We start from the raw sequence: 15,643 nt of genomic DNA, 5'->3' as shown, positions 1-15,643 counted from the left end.
CTTGTCTTTTACAATGCTTACAAAAATTAATAACTCGTTCGATTTCAGGGGTTCTTTTTGTGCAACAGGAAGGGGGAGATGTAGGACAAGGCCTCAAGGACAAGAGTCCAAGTACTGATAGCCTGATGAATAGAGACTTGTTAGAACTTGTAGGGCACAAGCCCTGGGAACAAAGGAACAAGGTAACTGCAGACCCCTGAGCCGTTACAGTTGAGGAGGCAGCCAGGCGGACAGAGAAACAAGTAGCCAGATAAGGGAACGGATAGCGCCGATAAGGAACTTTGTTAATCAAGAAAGCCGCGTAGAAAGAAACTCCAACTTTGGAATAGAAACTGTTGCTATGTCAAGGTAAACTAATAAGTTCCTATTGTTCTACCGGTGTGCCTTAAATATCAACCAATCAGTGTTTTTTACGCTTAAGATTTAACCAATCAGTGTGTAATACGTAGAAGGTAGAAATGTATATAATTGTAAGAAAATCACTAATAAATGGACAACTTGCTTGCATCAAGCTGCATCCCATCTCTTCATTCACCGCACCCCGGGGCCGGCAGGCTGAGGGGAGCCCGCGGTGGCACCGAGCCCCAGCCCCGCGCGGAACGGCAGCCCAGCCCCCGCCCGCCGCAGCTCGAACGGGCGGCTGGTGCTTCTTCTCGTGGTGGTGCTTCTCACTTTGCCCTGGTAGCCATGTGGAGCGCACCACAGGAGCTGTGCTGCCCGCTTTCTGGGGTGAGATGCGGAACCGCTGCCTTTGCACTTGTCCGCAGCCAAAATGCTGCGTAAGCCGGGTTTTGGCTAGCTAACGACTATGAAGTCGTTCTCGAAGCAAGTGCTGGAGTCATAGTATACTACTGTGTGTGGGTGAGTGTCCCGCAACCCAGGGGAAAAGTGTCTGAGCTGCAGCAACAGCAAACTAGTTGTCCGATACAACAGTTGAAGGGAAAGTCTCGCGCTTCCCCTGTTCCAGCCTTGCAGTCCTGCTACTGCTTGTTGTGTTTGGTGAGCATAAGGACCGCTGAGCTGGCTGGAACTGACTGAAATAAGGACTGGTTGAGATGACCAAAGAGCGAGTCTCCCCTAGAAAAAGACCATTACTATAGTTATACAGCAAACACCCTAAAAATCATTCTTCTTGTTTAAGTTTTATAAGAAATATATATATATATATATAAAGAAATATTTAAAGAACTGTATAGATCTGTGCTAGAAAACCTAGGACATCTACTTACAGGTAGTACAGTAGAACTCCTCCTTACTGATTCAAAACAATCCATCCAAGACACAAGCTGAGGAAAAACTTCTGCTGTTTTTGAGTCGGTTACTGTACTCTGTCAGCAGCACATTGCTGGAGATAGAAGAGAAGAATTAATGTCTTCTGGAAGAATACAGTGTCCAAAAGAAATGCAAACACAGCATCACTAAATTTGCACCCCAATCTAGAATGTTAACTGTGTCCTCAACAGCATCAAAACAGGTTTGCAAATGCACGAAATTTATAACTATTGCATGTATTCTTGTGATGACGTAATGAAAATAAAAAGGCATGCCCAGTGACCAATGTTCACTCTGATTGAATACTTATTTCCATTGAATTTTAAACTCATTGGATGAAAAACTTGCTCAACAACTTTTTTTTTTCTGGAAAAGAGCCCTTTAGCAAGTGTTGTGACCACTCCTTAAATGGTTTTCAGTTCAGTGGTCCCCCTAAAGAGTTCTCCAGTTAAGCTCATTCTATTATGCACGTGTAAAATATTTTTTTTCTTCCTAGCCTGAAGTTTTCTTTTAACCTAAACGTAGCTAGCTTAAATTGATATCACCTAGGCTCTTTTATCTTTATGCTACTCTTTTCCAATAGCCATGATGTTTTGTTCGCCTCTCAGATGGGAAAAGTGTGTGGTTGTAGAATGGTAGTGCATTTTTTTCTGTGGGGCAAAAAACCAAGGGCGTATTGGAACCCTGCTGTTACAGATCTGAACGTTAAAGCTTGATCTAAATAAAACCAGAGTTAACAGAATAGTGATTTGAATTAAAAAAAAAAAAGGGAAAGGCGGGGGGGGGGGAAGACACGGACACGACACACACCAGAATACAGTAATATTATCCAGAAATCCTGTGTCTTTGCATCTCACGTACATTCTCATTGTTTCTTCACTCCTTTCCTGTTTGCATAGGTGAAATGGATCAGCACTTCATCTGGCAAGTTGTTTTTCTTCCCTTCCTCCTGAAGGGGAGGCAACTCCCTGCTACTCTTGGACTTCTTTGTTTCAGCAACACCTTGATGGAGCGGATAGAGATAAGGAGCATTAGATGCGGGAGCTGGAGCAGTATCAGAAGACTGAAGCCTATAAATCTTTAGCAGGAAAGCACAGGACAGACAAAAGGCAAATCACACAGACAAGGTATTGAATGGGACAAAAATATGTGCCTGGAACAACACAAGATTCCCAGCTGGTTGTGCAGACTGACGCTCGTTTACAGCCTTTGATGTAAAGGCTTGTTAAAACGTGGATGCTCATCTCAGGGAGCTCATCTGTGCGCGTGAAATAGAACATTTTTCTTCCGGCAAATCCTAGTTTCATAAATATGACATACAGCAACCTACACCAGAAATAATAATTGTCATTATTTTGTCACAGCAGTGACCAAACCGTTGTTAATTGTTCTCCATTGTTCTGGTATTGCTTGTTAAAGAAAATGTGTTTTGAATTCAGAAATTTAAAGTGCTAAAGCAGCTAAAGTGGCAGAACCAGGCCTCGTCCCCAGTATAGCCCTAATCCAAGGCTGGTTTAACACCCAGTCCAGTTAATCACTGGGAGAACAGAGAAACAACAGATGATCAACTTGTGCACACAGGTGCTCGCAGAAACGCAGGTGTTTCAAGAAAAAAAAAATCAGTATATGTGAATAGGAATTGCTCAAAGACTAAGTGTGCTTGAAGGAGTGTGTGAGTTAAAGCTGGCAGAAAGAAGATCACGATCCGAGGAGGAGCTTGGAACCGAGGCAGAGACTGGAAGCAAATAGATGAATCAACAGGGACAGGGTCAGGTGATGGATTTGCAGAATGGACAAGACCAAAGGAAACTTCTAAAAACTTCGGACGTTGACTAATGATTTGATAAGTGTATATAAGCTGTGCTGTATCCCTTTGCTCTCTGCCACTCGCTGGGGCGGTGGCCCAGCTCTGCGGGGCGATTAAAGCAAACCTAGTGGTACCCACGTCTGTGTAAATTTCTCCTTTAACACTATATGTGAAGCATATGACGGAAGTGCTGGTAATCCACCGGTGTTGTGACTGTTGACTGATGTCCCGTGTTAGAATAAATACAAGTACAATGGCTAACAGGCCTCACGTGCATGAAGAACATGAGAACGGTGGTGCTGGGTCAATGGGTCTGTGCTTTTCTCTAGTGCTCTCCTTGCTACCACCTAGCACTCAGCTGGCAAGCTCATGGGCACAGCCAGGACCAGCCCAGCCTCTTGTTTTCCAGGGAGCCGATCACCACACATATGGGAAACAGACAGTAGACAAGACGTAGTTCTTCATATTCTTTCCGTTGTTTTGCTAGAGAATCTAAAGTTTGATAGACCTTATTTTGTTTATATTTACATTGGCACTTCAGTGGGTCCAGACTAAATGGCCACTCTCTACCTGACTGCTGCAAAAATTGGTTTGAGCCCTCGGTTAGTAAGCAGCCGTTGGTTAACTTTGTCTTTGAAATACAGCAACCTATGGTGGAATAGGAAACTGAGACAGTTAGGGACATCGGTTGTATTTACTCGAAGGAGGTGGAAAATTTTCTAGGGAAATTTTTTAATAGTGTTAGCATAAAAATCCTGTATGTGGCACATGAGCGACTGCTCTAGTCAAATGACTTTTTAGAATTAGAAGCCATCCCTGCCTTAAGTGACACATTTAGAAAAAGTCTCTACGTGAATATTAAGCTCACACAGCAAAGCTGCAGCTACCTGATAGCACAGTATTTTTCCTGGTTTGGAGGATTTTTTTATTCACCTAAAACTTTCCAACGGTCGTCACTGCTAGTTTATTCCCTGTATGACAAATAAGTAGTAAATGAAGGTGTTTTCATACAATGGAACAATCTGCATGCTTGCATTTTTTTCACAGCTGTTGCAAAGATGTACTTGAAACCCTGAAGAGCTTTTGCTTTTTATACTACTGAAAACCACACTACACAGCTTTTTGTAAATTTCCAGTCTGGAGGATCGCAGAGTAATTGTTCATTTGTTTCCGTGAAAGAAAAAAACCCCAACACATCTTCCTTTAGAGGCAATATTTTGCTGCAGATTTTAGTTCTATCTTTTCTATTTCATCTACCTCTTCTCCAGCTCAGAAAGGTCTACTTCTTTAGAAATTCTTTTCATTTGATGTGTTAGAATATCTGTGTGTAGTAGTCGAAAAGGAACTGGACCTGCCCTTTGTCTCACTAAATTCTCATTTCTATAATACATGCAGTTTTCCTTTACTTATTAAAGAAAATTACCAAATCCCATACAGCTACCTGGGATCATGGATCAATCTGAATATGCGTGGCCCAGCACTACTTTTTGCAACTGATCTAAAATTCTGTGCCAAATTCTATCATAACCCAGGAATGGAAATAATAGGGATGACATACTTTGCATATCTTCTCTGCAGGTTGTTACGACCCGCTGCAAGTAAATAAGAAAAAATACAGGTAGTGGACATTTCTAAATAAACCTCTGACATCTGAAGAAGTCATTTTAATATCAGATTTATTCTCACCATACTTTCTGCATGGAAGACCAGAAGAATCTATGCTTTTAATACAATTTGTGCAGGAAAGCATTGGCAAAAATACTAGAGTACTTGTAATGTTTGTTCCTACACCAAACATGCTGAGGTGAGGCTTAAAAGCCCACCTGTGAATTCACATTTGCCGCAGTGCTGTTAGTAAAAGCTGTAACTATCCGTATTTTTTTGAGAATGCTTAAAATGAAACACAACCTAACTCTCAGTTATAGAACAGTGTAGCACAGCAAAGACGTTATCATCTAATTTTTTCATTATAAGATGTGGGTGCATAACCAGGAAGAACACTAACAATTATTTCTTAGTAAACCTTTCCAGCATAAAACCATTTAGTGGGGCAGTGCAAATCAGAACATACTCTGACTTTAACACGAAAGAACACTTCTGCTGTATAGGTAGACAAAAAAATTGACTTAGTGGGGTATTTTCGTTCTCACAGTGCTGTTTCCTCTCCTTTCATTGTCAGTAACCCAGTGATTTTTGTGGGACGTTAGGGTTAGCATAGATGTTAGGTTAGCTTTAGATGCTTTACGTGTTAGAGATGTATTCCTCGTGATTCTGCTCCACACACAAGAAAAAGCCCGGTTTGCCTTTGCCTGGAGCGGGACTCAGTATGTTTTCAAACAGTTTTCCGCAAGGATACAAACACTGCCCCACTATCGCTCACAATGCTCCGGCCACAGCCTTAGCACAGGTCACCATTCCACCTGGCCTCACAGTGTATCGATACATTGATGGCATCCTCAGCGGGGCAGAAGGGCCAGAAAGCATTACAGATGCAATGAAAAACATTTGGGCAACACTAACCAAGTTGGGACTGGAAGTCCCAGAGTCAAAGTGCCAAGGGCCAGCACGAGAAGTTAAATTCCAAGGAGTCTGGTGGGTTGCAGGAGCTGCCTCTCTTCCACCAGACACACTGGAAAAGAAAGAATCTGGGCACAATCCATCCAGTACGCTGGAACTACAACAAGTTCAAGGGACTGTGAAGTACTGGCGTAACCATATTCCTGCCTTTTCCGTCATTGCTCGTCCCTGGTAGAATTTGTTATAAAAGGGAAAATCATGGCAGTGGACATCTCATCAGCTCTGTGGTACCGTCAAGTTCCCCTTCCTGCAGGAGCATAACAGAGCCTGGCCGTGGGGTCTCCACTCCGCTCCAGCCCCCGTTACCCCTGTCAGCACGTGCTGAGGTTGCAGGCTGCGCTGCTTAGGGAGCCGTGGCAACACACATTTAGGATGGTGAATGCCGGCCATCCTGAAAGCGACAGCTGTCTCTTACCCTAAAAAGCTTCCTGTAATACTATGCTTCTCTGAGGTCCCACTTTTCTCGAATTGCCCCCACCCCAAAGCAATTTCCCCACAGGGTCCCTAAGCAAGGCAGTGGAGGAGTGGCTCTCTCAAACTCCCTCCCAGCCCTGCCCTGGCTGAAAGAAGGCAGAAAGAAGCCTTCAAATGAGGGAAGTTCTGGCTGCAAGAGAATACAAGCTGACCAGGTCTTGGGATCCACTGACATCAACAGAAATTTAGGTGAAAACTCCCCTTTCACATGAAACTCAACTCCCAAACCAAAAAACAGTTGTGATGGGAAACTATGGTGGGGGTGGGAAATCAGCACTGAGGGCAGGAAAGCATCAGCAGGATGGGAAACCATTGAGTTGGGAAGTTGTTCTGTCATTAAAAGTCAAACCGTCACAATGCTGGCTGACCCAGGTGCTGGCAGAATGATCGCCATGGAGATGGAACCCCAGAACACTGTGTGCCCCAACAAACGCCACGCTGGCCAACTGCCGCGGCACAGAGCAGCACGCTCCTCGTGGTGCTCCTGCCCTCCGGGTAACCCCCAACCAGCTGTGCCGGCCAGCATCTCACCCCATCACCCCCCTTCGCTTCTGCCCACAGAGAGGTTCCCCCTCCAGCTGCCGACAGGACCAGAGGTGCCCGGCACGAGCTTCACCACCCTGACCATGCCGCCACCAGTCACTGCTGGTGTGCTGCCCTCTGTCCCAGGGCTGCTGATCACCGTTCGGCCTTCCCAGCTCCACATTGTCACCCACCAGCCCGCCCTGGCAACCTGGCAGGGGGTGCAGGGGCCCCTGGGGGACTCGGGGCAGGTCGTGCAGCTGCCACACGTGCTGCAGCTCCCCAGCGGTGTGCAGCTGCCCCCTCTGCCTGCTCCTTGTCCCCCTGCCTATGGCTGGGGACAGCAAGTGGTGATGGGGACACTTGTGCCCCACCAGCCAGTGGGGCTGGGCCCATGGGACGTGGGCCAGGGGCAGCCCCTCTACCCTAGGGGCTGCACTGTGCTGAACGTCCCTGCCCATGCTGGGCCCCTGCCACCCCAACACCCTGCGGCTCAGCATCGCATGCAGGTCTCCCCTGTGCTCCGCACCCATCCTGGCAGCGCCCAGAAGCTGCTGGAGGCCTTTAACAACGACGTGGTGGCCAGTGAGGATGGCGTCCCTGCTGCCACCCCCTGCCAGCCCGCCCTGGATATGCTCTCTGGCAGAAGCAGGACCAAGCACCAAGGTAAGGTCTGCAGGGTGGCAGAGCCCATAGGGGGTGACCTGCACCAAGGAAGGCTTGCATCACCCTGGGGGTGGCTTGGCTTCGTTTGCTTTTTCAGAAGTGGTGACCACCCCGCCAAGCCCAGAGAATCTCCTGGACCTGCCCGAGCTGGGGCCAGATGCCTTCAACGAGGCCTTTCCTGAGCTGGCAGAGGACAACCTGCCGTTTCAGGATGAGCATTCGCCCGCCGTGGACAGCAGTGACCCACTCGCCTGGCTCGACAGCATCCTGGAGCTCCCTGAAGTTCTCAGCGGCTCCTGCTTGACCACCCTCCTCAACGAGTTCCCAGAGTTCTCAGAGTAAGTGGCAAAGGGTGGCTGCTCCAAGGAGCAATCGCTGGCGGCAGGGCTGGGGGACAGCGAGGACACCGACCGTGGTGTCCCTGATGTCCCTGTCTTGACCACCACCCTCAACAGGATCCCTGACCTCTTGGAGTGCATGATGGAGGGCGACTGTCCCAAGGACCAAGTGGTGGCCGCAATGCAGGAGGACACCAACCCCACCTGGCAGAGGGTGGCAACATCCCCCTTGCTGGACGCCAAAGGCAAGCAGGGTGGGCTGGCAGCGGTCTTCCCCACCCGGCTGCCAGAGAGCCCCATGGAGCCCTCTCAGGAGGGTCCTATGGACACTTCAGAGGAGAGCCCCTTGAAGGGATGCCCAGAGGGTCCCCACAAGGGTCTCCCAGAGAGTCCTCAGCAGATCCTGCTGAAGAGTCCCCTGGCCAGCCCCCTGACTGCACCCCAGCATCATCCGCCCCGCATGGCCCAGCTGGTGGAGGAGGTGCTGCGGAGGCAGCCCCGGGTCATTCTGACCCACTTGCCACCACCACCGGGCATCTCCTCCTGCCGGGTGGTGCCCAGATCAGGCAAGGCTGCTGGCAAACAGGCCAAGCGCCCCCCATCGGCTGACACCCTCGGGATGCCAGAGATGTCCCCATGGGGCAGCATGCCACCCAAGAAGAGGAAGAAGATGGTGGTGTGCCCGGTGGCAAAAAGCTCCAAAACCCTCTGGGAGGGGAAGCCACACAGGGATGCCACGGCAGTGGGCTGTAGTGGGGAGCAGGGGGGCAGCAGCAAGCAGAGGCCATCCAATAGCGACTATGTGCCCACCAAGCGAGCCAGAACCCTGAGGAACACCAGGAGACAAGGTGCTCCACGCTGCCCCAGTCGCCGTTGATATATTGATAGAGAAGGTGTGGAGCACAGATCCCTCTGACGTGTGACCTGCACCTGCCCACTGCAGCCCCGGCCCTCTACCAGATCTGTCTTTCTTAATTCATTAAAGGTTTGATGTTCCTTGCACAGTGCCTCTGCCTGCGGTCATTCGCGCAGCGGGAGATGAGGGTTAATGCAGCCCCTGCCACATGCAGAGACCTGATGCTCCACCTTCCCCTCTGGCTCCACCTTCCCCTCTGTCGAGGTGACCCCTCCACCGAGCTGACCCACTCTCTAAAGTATTTACAAATGAAGGGACTTCTCATCAAGGGAGGCAGCCTTGGCAGGGGTGAGAAACAAAGAGCAGGTAGTGAAAAGAGCACCGTTATCTAAATTGTGCAGGAAGAAGACTTCCAATGGGGAAAGTTCTGGCTGCAAGAGAACACAAGCTGATCAGGTCTTGGGATCCACTGACATCAACAGGAAATGAGTTTAAAATAGGACAAAGATAATGGTGGCAGTGGGAGATGGGGAGCTCTAACTGCAATAGTTCTGCCCCAAAGAGGCCAAAATCCCGCTTGGGGAGCACGCGTAGTCCGTAAAACACTTCAGCAGTGCTACTGCGGATGCATACGCGTTTGCATTAGAAGCGAGAAACCAGTCACCAAACCTGTGTATGACACATGACCATGCAACGTGTGGCGCTCTGAGAAAGGCCCCGAACCCCTTCTCAGTGTTCCAATTGGACCTAAAAACTTTGCACGCACTTTTTAATCGCTGCCCCCGAAGCGATTTCCCCACAGGGTCAGTAAGCAAGGGGGTGGCGGAGTGGCTCTCTCAGACCCCCTGCCAGCCCTGCCCTGGGCGCCGGTGCCTCCGGCCCTGCCCCAGCAGACGTTGCTGCACTGATGGAGGGGCTCCCTCCCTCTCCACTGCATTTGCAAAGGGAGTGGCTGGCTCACCCTTTGCTGCCCACGCAGCCAGCCCTCACCTTTAGCTGCTGTCATTCCCAGGGGCACCGGCTCTCTCCCAGCACCCTCACACCTTCTCCCTGCGACACTGCGAGAGAAGCGTTCGCCAGGCACACGGGTGCCGTCACTGCCCTGCGCAGCTGCGCACCCCAGACTGGCCCTGCCTGACTGCCTCCCTCAGCAGGCACCTCCACCTCCACAGTCTCAAGCTCCATCCCTTTAGGCGGAAAGGGGGTCACTTTATTGAGAAGTAACCGTTCCTCATGAGGAACACAGTCTCTTCAGGAGGCAAAATACTTCAATAGCACTTAGAAACAAAGCTGGGGCATCTTGGGGACCACCTCATCACTACTCCAAACAATGTGTCCTTCGTGGAGAAAAACTGAAGAGCTAGACAGTTTCCAGAGGACAGCAAAACCTGACCTGCTGAGAGCTTAGGACAGTGCACGTCATGTTCTTCTTCACACTTGGTGCACGTTTGAAAGCTGCGAGATGACGGTAAATTACTTCCTTCAGAGAGGACAGCAAGACACTGTTGCCAACTCAGCTTAGGGTTTTTTGGCTTTTTTCTCTGGTTGGCTAAGCAAAGAAACGGAGGCAGTTTCGAAGTGCGCAGAAGCACAGCTGCAGACATAATTCCTGCTGTCACGCAGGCAGGAGGAGTGAACTTCATCCCTTTGGGTCCTTTTGAGAACACCAAGCACCCAGATTGTGCTGAAGGATGCTTTGTACATAGGGGACCCTCGGAGAGAAGCAGACATGTCCAGTTTTATTCCCTGGGAAAGTGCCCTGACACTGTCCTGCCTCTCAGGTGGCGTAGGATAATTAAAATACAGGAACTTATTAGTAAGCATGGGCTAATTCCTGGCCCACTGTGATGCTAACAGTAGCCCACAAATCTCTCAACTAGTTTTGCTCAGCCTGTATTTATGACAGTTACATTGCTCTATGTTGTGGGGGAAAGCAGGTGACACAGCTTGCCCCCTTGATGCACAGGGCTGCGTTTCAAAGGACTACGACAATCCCAGAAGAGCACAGCATAGAACAGCTTATACGTAATTAAGTATCACATCACAAAACATACTGCATGCCATCTATCCATGAAAATGGGGCTTATGTAGGCACATGCAAAATGGGTCTCCTGCTCAAAACCCAGCGAATCCTGTTTAGAAAGTTCATATACTGAAACGATACGGCAACATACTTTTGGATTTGTCTCTAAATCCCCACATAGATGTAACTCCTTCACTGCCATCTGAAATTGTACAGCTTGAGGCACTTTTATGTAAAGCCAAGAAAGCTCAACTCAGAAGGCAAAGATCCTTCTTAAGGGAGCGGATCATCTCTAACTACAAGACACCTTCCCGCCCACTGAAACATAGCAGCAGAGTTAAAAACAGTTTTTAAATTCCAAGTGGAGACATTCAAAGTTTGAAAACTACAGGACATTCTCTTCCTAGCACAAAATAATCAACTTTTTCCCACTTCTCTGCAAACCTTAACCCCAGTGTTTTGTGTTTTTCACACTGCAGCACAGAAAGCCAGTACCCACAGCTGCACAAGGACTTCCAGTGCCAGTGTGCAAAGCATCGAGGAGTCTGGGCTCAGTCTTGGCAGTACAGGAGTGATCCACCTCAAATGCACTGCACAGTCCGCACCTGGGGGTATCACAGGTCAATAGTTAATCACTGCTTTTCCTCCCAGTAACAATAAAAAGAGAAAAAAAGAAAAACTCCTTACATCCATGGCTCTTCTTTACAGGCTAGAGGCTTATGGAAGTGATGACCCATTTCACCCAACATTCAAGACACCTTTTGAACAATTTTCAGAACTGTCCCAAAACCCCCAGATCTTACACAACAATCAGTCCAAAGAAAGTACAGAGGTCTCTGCGCTACTGGACACATGCAGGAACACTTGTGTTTACTGGACACCTTTGTAAAGGGAAAAGGCATTACACCAGCGTACCAGATCCTTGCCCAAAAGACTTTTCAAACCACCTGTTTGTTGACGCAGTCACTGCACTTCAACCCTTCCACCCACGACAACATCCTCTCAGGGGGCAGACTTGCCTGCTCTTGATCACAGAACCAGTCAGCAGAGTTCATATTGAACCAAGCTAAAAACTGGGCCCAACCTCTACGTTCACGGTTGGGATACACGGCTCCTATCACAGGGCTCACATGGCAGTCCCACCTGGGTTACGTATCTGAAGTTGCATTTCCCACGGGTCAAATATTCCTCTTCATATCTGCCTTGAAACTGAGGGCTCATGGTCAGCGAGAGAAGAGAGTTCCTTGCCTCCTGTGCAGTCAGGTCATGTTCCCCTGCTAAAAGCAGCCTGCTCAGGCCTCCCATTTGTGTACAATCTGTTAAAAGAGTAAAATCAAGTCTGAAGGTTATTCATTTGCTTCCTTAAACATCCTACCACTTGCAGCATTTGGCCCCCAGAAGACGACTTCTGACATAGCAACTTCTCCAAGCAACCTGCAACAGAATCACCAACAGCCAGGTCTGTACCCTTGGGGAGACACTTTCAAAGCTCTTTGGAGGATCGCACTGGATCTGTGTGCTTTAGACCCCACTGTGTGGATTTGCTGTTTTACTGGCAAAGGTTTTATGTACCACACGTGAACATCTTCAAATCACCTACTGTAATGGTCTCATGCGTAAACAGACACACTGATCCTCTAATATCACATATGAAGAACTCAATGGATGCTCCTACCAAGGCAGTGGTTCCCTTCTGTAGCCACTGAACAAGCAAAAGGATGGATCAGAACGACATTATCAAGCTCTGAAGCAAAATTTCTGTCTTCCTTTAGCTGTAATTTAGAGCTTCATTGAGTGCTGAAGAGTGTCAGCCTGACAGCTCTGAAGCATGAAGCGCTTGATCCTCTGTGCCAGAACCACACCGGCACTGGCCACACAAGCTGCCTGCGTACTCACAGGGTCAGGGTCAGGGTCCGGGTCCGGGTCAGGGTCTGTACTGCCCTGCCACCGCTACACAGAAGTGAGGAAAGTGAAATGGAGATAGAAGTGTTCGTTTTCCACGTAGTTGATGCTGGCAGCTTCTTGCCTCCAGCATTCCTGCACCTCAGGAGCCTGGGAAATGACAACAAATGTGAAAGTTCCTGAAAATAACATTTGCCTAACACACCACAGCGTAGCACTTCCGTATGCCCACACGACACCTCTGGCTCCCAGCTGCTCTCCTGTGCTTCCCTTTAGCTACCTGGGAGGCACCTTTTCCATCTCCTCAGATCTGGCCAGCTGAAGAACACCCAGCTCATGGCTCTAACATTCTTCCCCTTCCTCTCATCAACATCTTCCTGGTGGTCTCAGCTTTCTGCCCTCCAGATTAGGGCCTTATCATAACAGGACAAGGATAGCACTGGGGTTTTTTTCTGTAAGGAAGCCAAATACTCTTTATTAAAATATAAAAATTAAGAGGAAGGGAAAAGCCAAAATGGCAGCCAAATGGAAGTTTCATTTGGTGCTCAAACCACCTGAATACTTCTGCTGCAGCTGCAGCCGAGAGCTGGCCCTTAGATACCTGATCAGGATAAAGCCCCAAATCCTGCCACTAAGGTTTCAAATAACAAAATAACATCATCTAAGGGAAGGCAAAATGCATAAACACAAACATCGCTGTATGTTTACAGGGCCTTCACAGCACAGTGGTTCTCTGGTGGCACCCAGAACTTAGCAGTATGAAGAATTACAAAGGTCAAGTGCTATTTATAAGCAATGCACCCTTAAATCAACACTAGTGACAAAAGAGCCAAGCACTTGACTTGCAGAATGGCAGATGATTCGTGACTTTCTCCACAGCTTCTACTACTGATGAAGCTTACAACCACCTCACCATTTGGGAACGACATCCGTTGCTAGTGTTGCTCTGGTTGGGAACTCAGCAGGCTGGCACGTTCATTCCCTCAGAGCCAGAAGGAATTTGTCATTACAGGAATTCTCATGCCACTGAACTGGCAGCAAGGTACACAAGCCTCTTAATCCCTTTTTATACTTCTACACTTGTGCCATAAAACCATTCTCCACTCTCCATCTCACCACCTCTCCAAGCAGAAAAGTCCCATCTGCCACACACTTGTCACAAACTACATAGGATATGACACAGGTTTCAAATACATCAGAAAGTATCAAATCAGAAACTTTAAAACATAAAAGAAAATTTAAAAAAGGTGGCAGTGGGAAATTATTTTCTACCTTGACTGTTAGGTTCACAAGCTGTTAGTAGTTAACATTAATGGCTCACTATTTCAAGGTCACGATGGCAACAGCTCTGCAATGTGTGGATATCAGCGAGAGAATTGCTGCCTTGCACCAGTTCAGGTGGTCCACCTATACCTTGTCACAGATTTGATTTTTTTTTTTGTTTTTTTGTTTTAAATGCTTATCAGGGTAGGATCTGCCTACCAAGACCAGATTTTAAGTGAAGTTACATTATGCTCCTCTTGATTTAAATACAGCAAGATAGCTCCACTGCTACATTCAGCCACAAGAATGTAAACACCTCCAGCTTCATAGACACCCATACATTATTTTGTAAGGAACAAATGACTAAACATGGAACAACACTATGAAAAAGCAAAAGAATGCACACAATCAGCATTTCCCTATTTGGACCAAAACCCGAACATCTCTAACAGCAGATAAGTCTGAATTAAAAATCAACCACATGCAGATCCCAAATGGGGTAGGGGTTATTGTATGCCACAGACCTGGACTTGACTGTTGAAGGAAATCACTCACTACAGAAAATTTGAGGTGGTTCTGCGGAAGTTTAACTAGAGCCTTGGCAACTTCACTTGGGACATGAAAGGTACGTGCGCTACAGTACCACCCGCAATAAAGGAAACTAGTCTCGCAGTTTGAGTTCAACATCACATCTGCAAACCAAATGAGGCTGCTACATTTGAGGAACACTGATGTAAACCTCACCTGCCATCCCAAAGTTATGCTACGGCATTTCTTCCCTTTTTGCCACCTTCCTCAGCCTTGGTACATCTTTTGCAGAATCTGAAGCAAGGGCCCACAGCTTCTTCCTGTTTCTAACAGTGAATGTCTGGGTTTCACACGTTGGTTTCTTGTGCGGCGCCAATAAGACCCAACACTTGCCTTCATAAATGCATCCGTACACTAGGCAAGAAAAGGAAAATTATCGGTCACAACACTGTACTGCCCACAGGGCAACAGAGTGCCCCACTCGTAAGAGGATTGAAGACAGTAAATAACCCTCAAATATCTTCATGAACAAGCACAGTTTAATCATATGCTTTTAATCTGACTACCGACACAATCTAACAAGAAGACACATTAAGGGAAGCAGAGCTGTAGTTAAAAAAGTGGGGCTTCTCTTTCCCCTCCTGAGGGTTTACCATCCAGAGCTGGCTGAAGTTCTGAACCTCTAAACCGCTCCCCCATGCTTGTATGCTCGCTCTGGGAAACAAAGACGGCTGTTTGAATTCTTTTGCAGGTACAATCTTTCTTTACTTTTGAGTTGGAATGAAATGAAAAACTGCCATCAGTCCCACTTACGGCACAGAGACACACCTATGTTCCATGCACATGCCTGCCCAGAAACGCATGCAGAGGGAAACCATCCCTTGGGTATCAAACACAAACAGCACTGAAAACCTTGACTTCTGAGAGTCCCTGCAGCGTTCTCCCAGGTCACTACACAGCATGCTTGTGGCAGGATCACCACTGCGTGTGCGTCACTTGCTTTCATTTCCATCTTCATCTCTAACCTGGCACTTGCCACCTCCAGAATGCAGCATGCATAAAAGCAGTTCCGTTTACTACAAGCACAGCACCGTGTGAACCTTCTGCATGAAGCCCGGTATTTAAAGAAATTGCTATAAAGAATAAAAATCTGCCGGCACCACTGACACACAGACACGCTGTGTTTTCTGAACAGGGCCGATACATTAAACCTGCAAACTAAGGACTGCGACAGCTCACTCCTTGCCCCTCTTCTTTTGCCCTCAGGCTGGTGCAGGAGCTCCTTTCACCAGAGCAGGCACACCACAGACACAGCCTCACTGAGGGGAAGGGTGGGGAGGGGATAAGGGCAGAGGGGGAAAGGAAAGATCCACAGAAGCAGCTTTGCTGCCCACTGCCAAAGTCACAAGCCGCTC

The 15,643-nt window shown here is 48.0% G+C and overlaps 1 long non-coding RNA gene across 2 annotated transcripts; it reads right to left on the bottom strand.

The window, feature by feature from the left end:
- Positions 1-2,033: 2,033 nt before the first annotated feature.
- On the bottom strand, positions 2,034-15,118 carry LOC308053658. 2 transcript variants are annotated; one of them, XR_013923748.1, is made up of 2 exons: positions 14,445-15,118; positions 2,034-2,274 (listed from the first exon to the last, which is right to left on the bottom strand). It is a non-coding gene; the product is annotated as an uncharacterized lncRNA (long non-coding RNA). The 2 variants fall into 2 exon arrangements; XR_013923749.1 differs by lacking the exon at positions 14,445-15,118 and adding an exon at positions 11,679-12,620.
- Between the last annotated feature and the right edge of the window lie 525 nt (positions 15,119-15,643).

The sequence above is a fragment of the Falco punctatus genome (assembly GCF_963210335.1).
Source record: "Falco punctatus genome assembly, chromosome: 14".
NCBI classification, from domain to species: Eukaryota; Metazoa; Chordata; class Aves; order Falconiformes; family Falconidae; genus Falco; species Falco punctatus.
The sequence above is the reverse complement of the archived record's forward strand: the minus strand, read 5'-3'. Positions and strand labels throughout refer to the sequence as shown.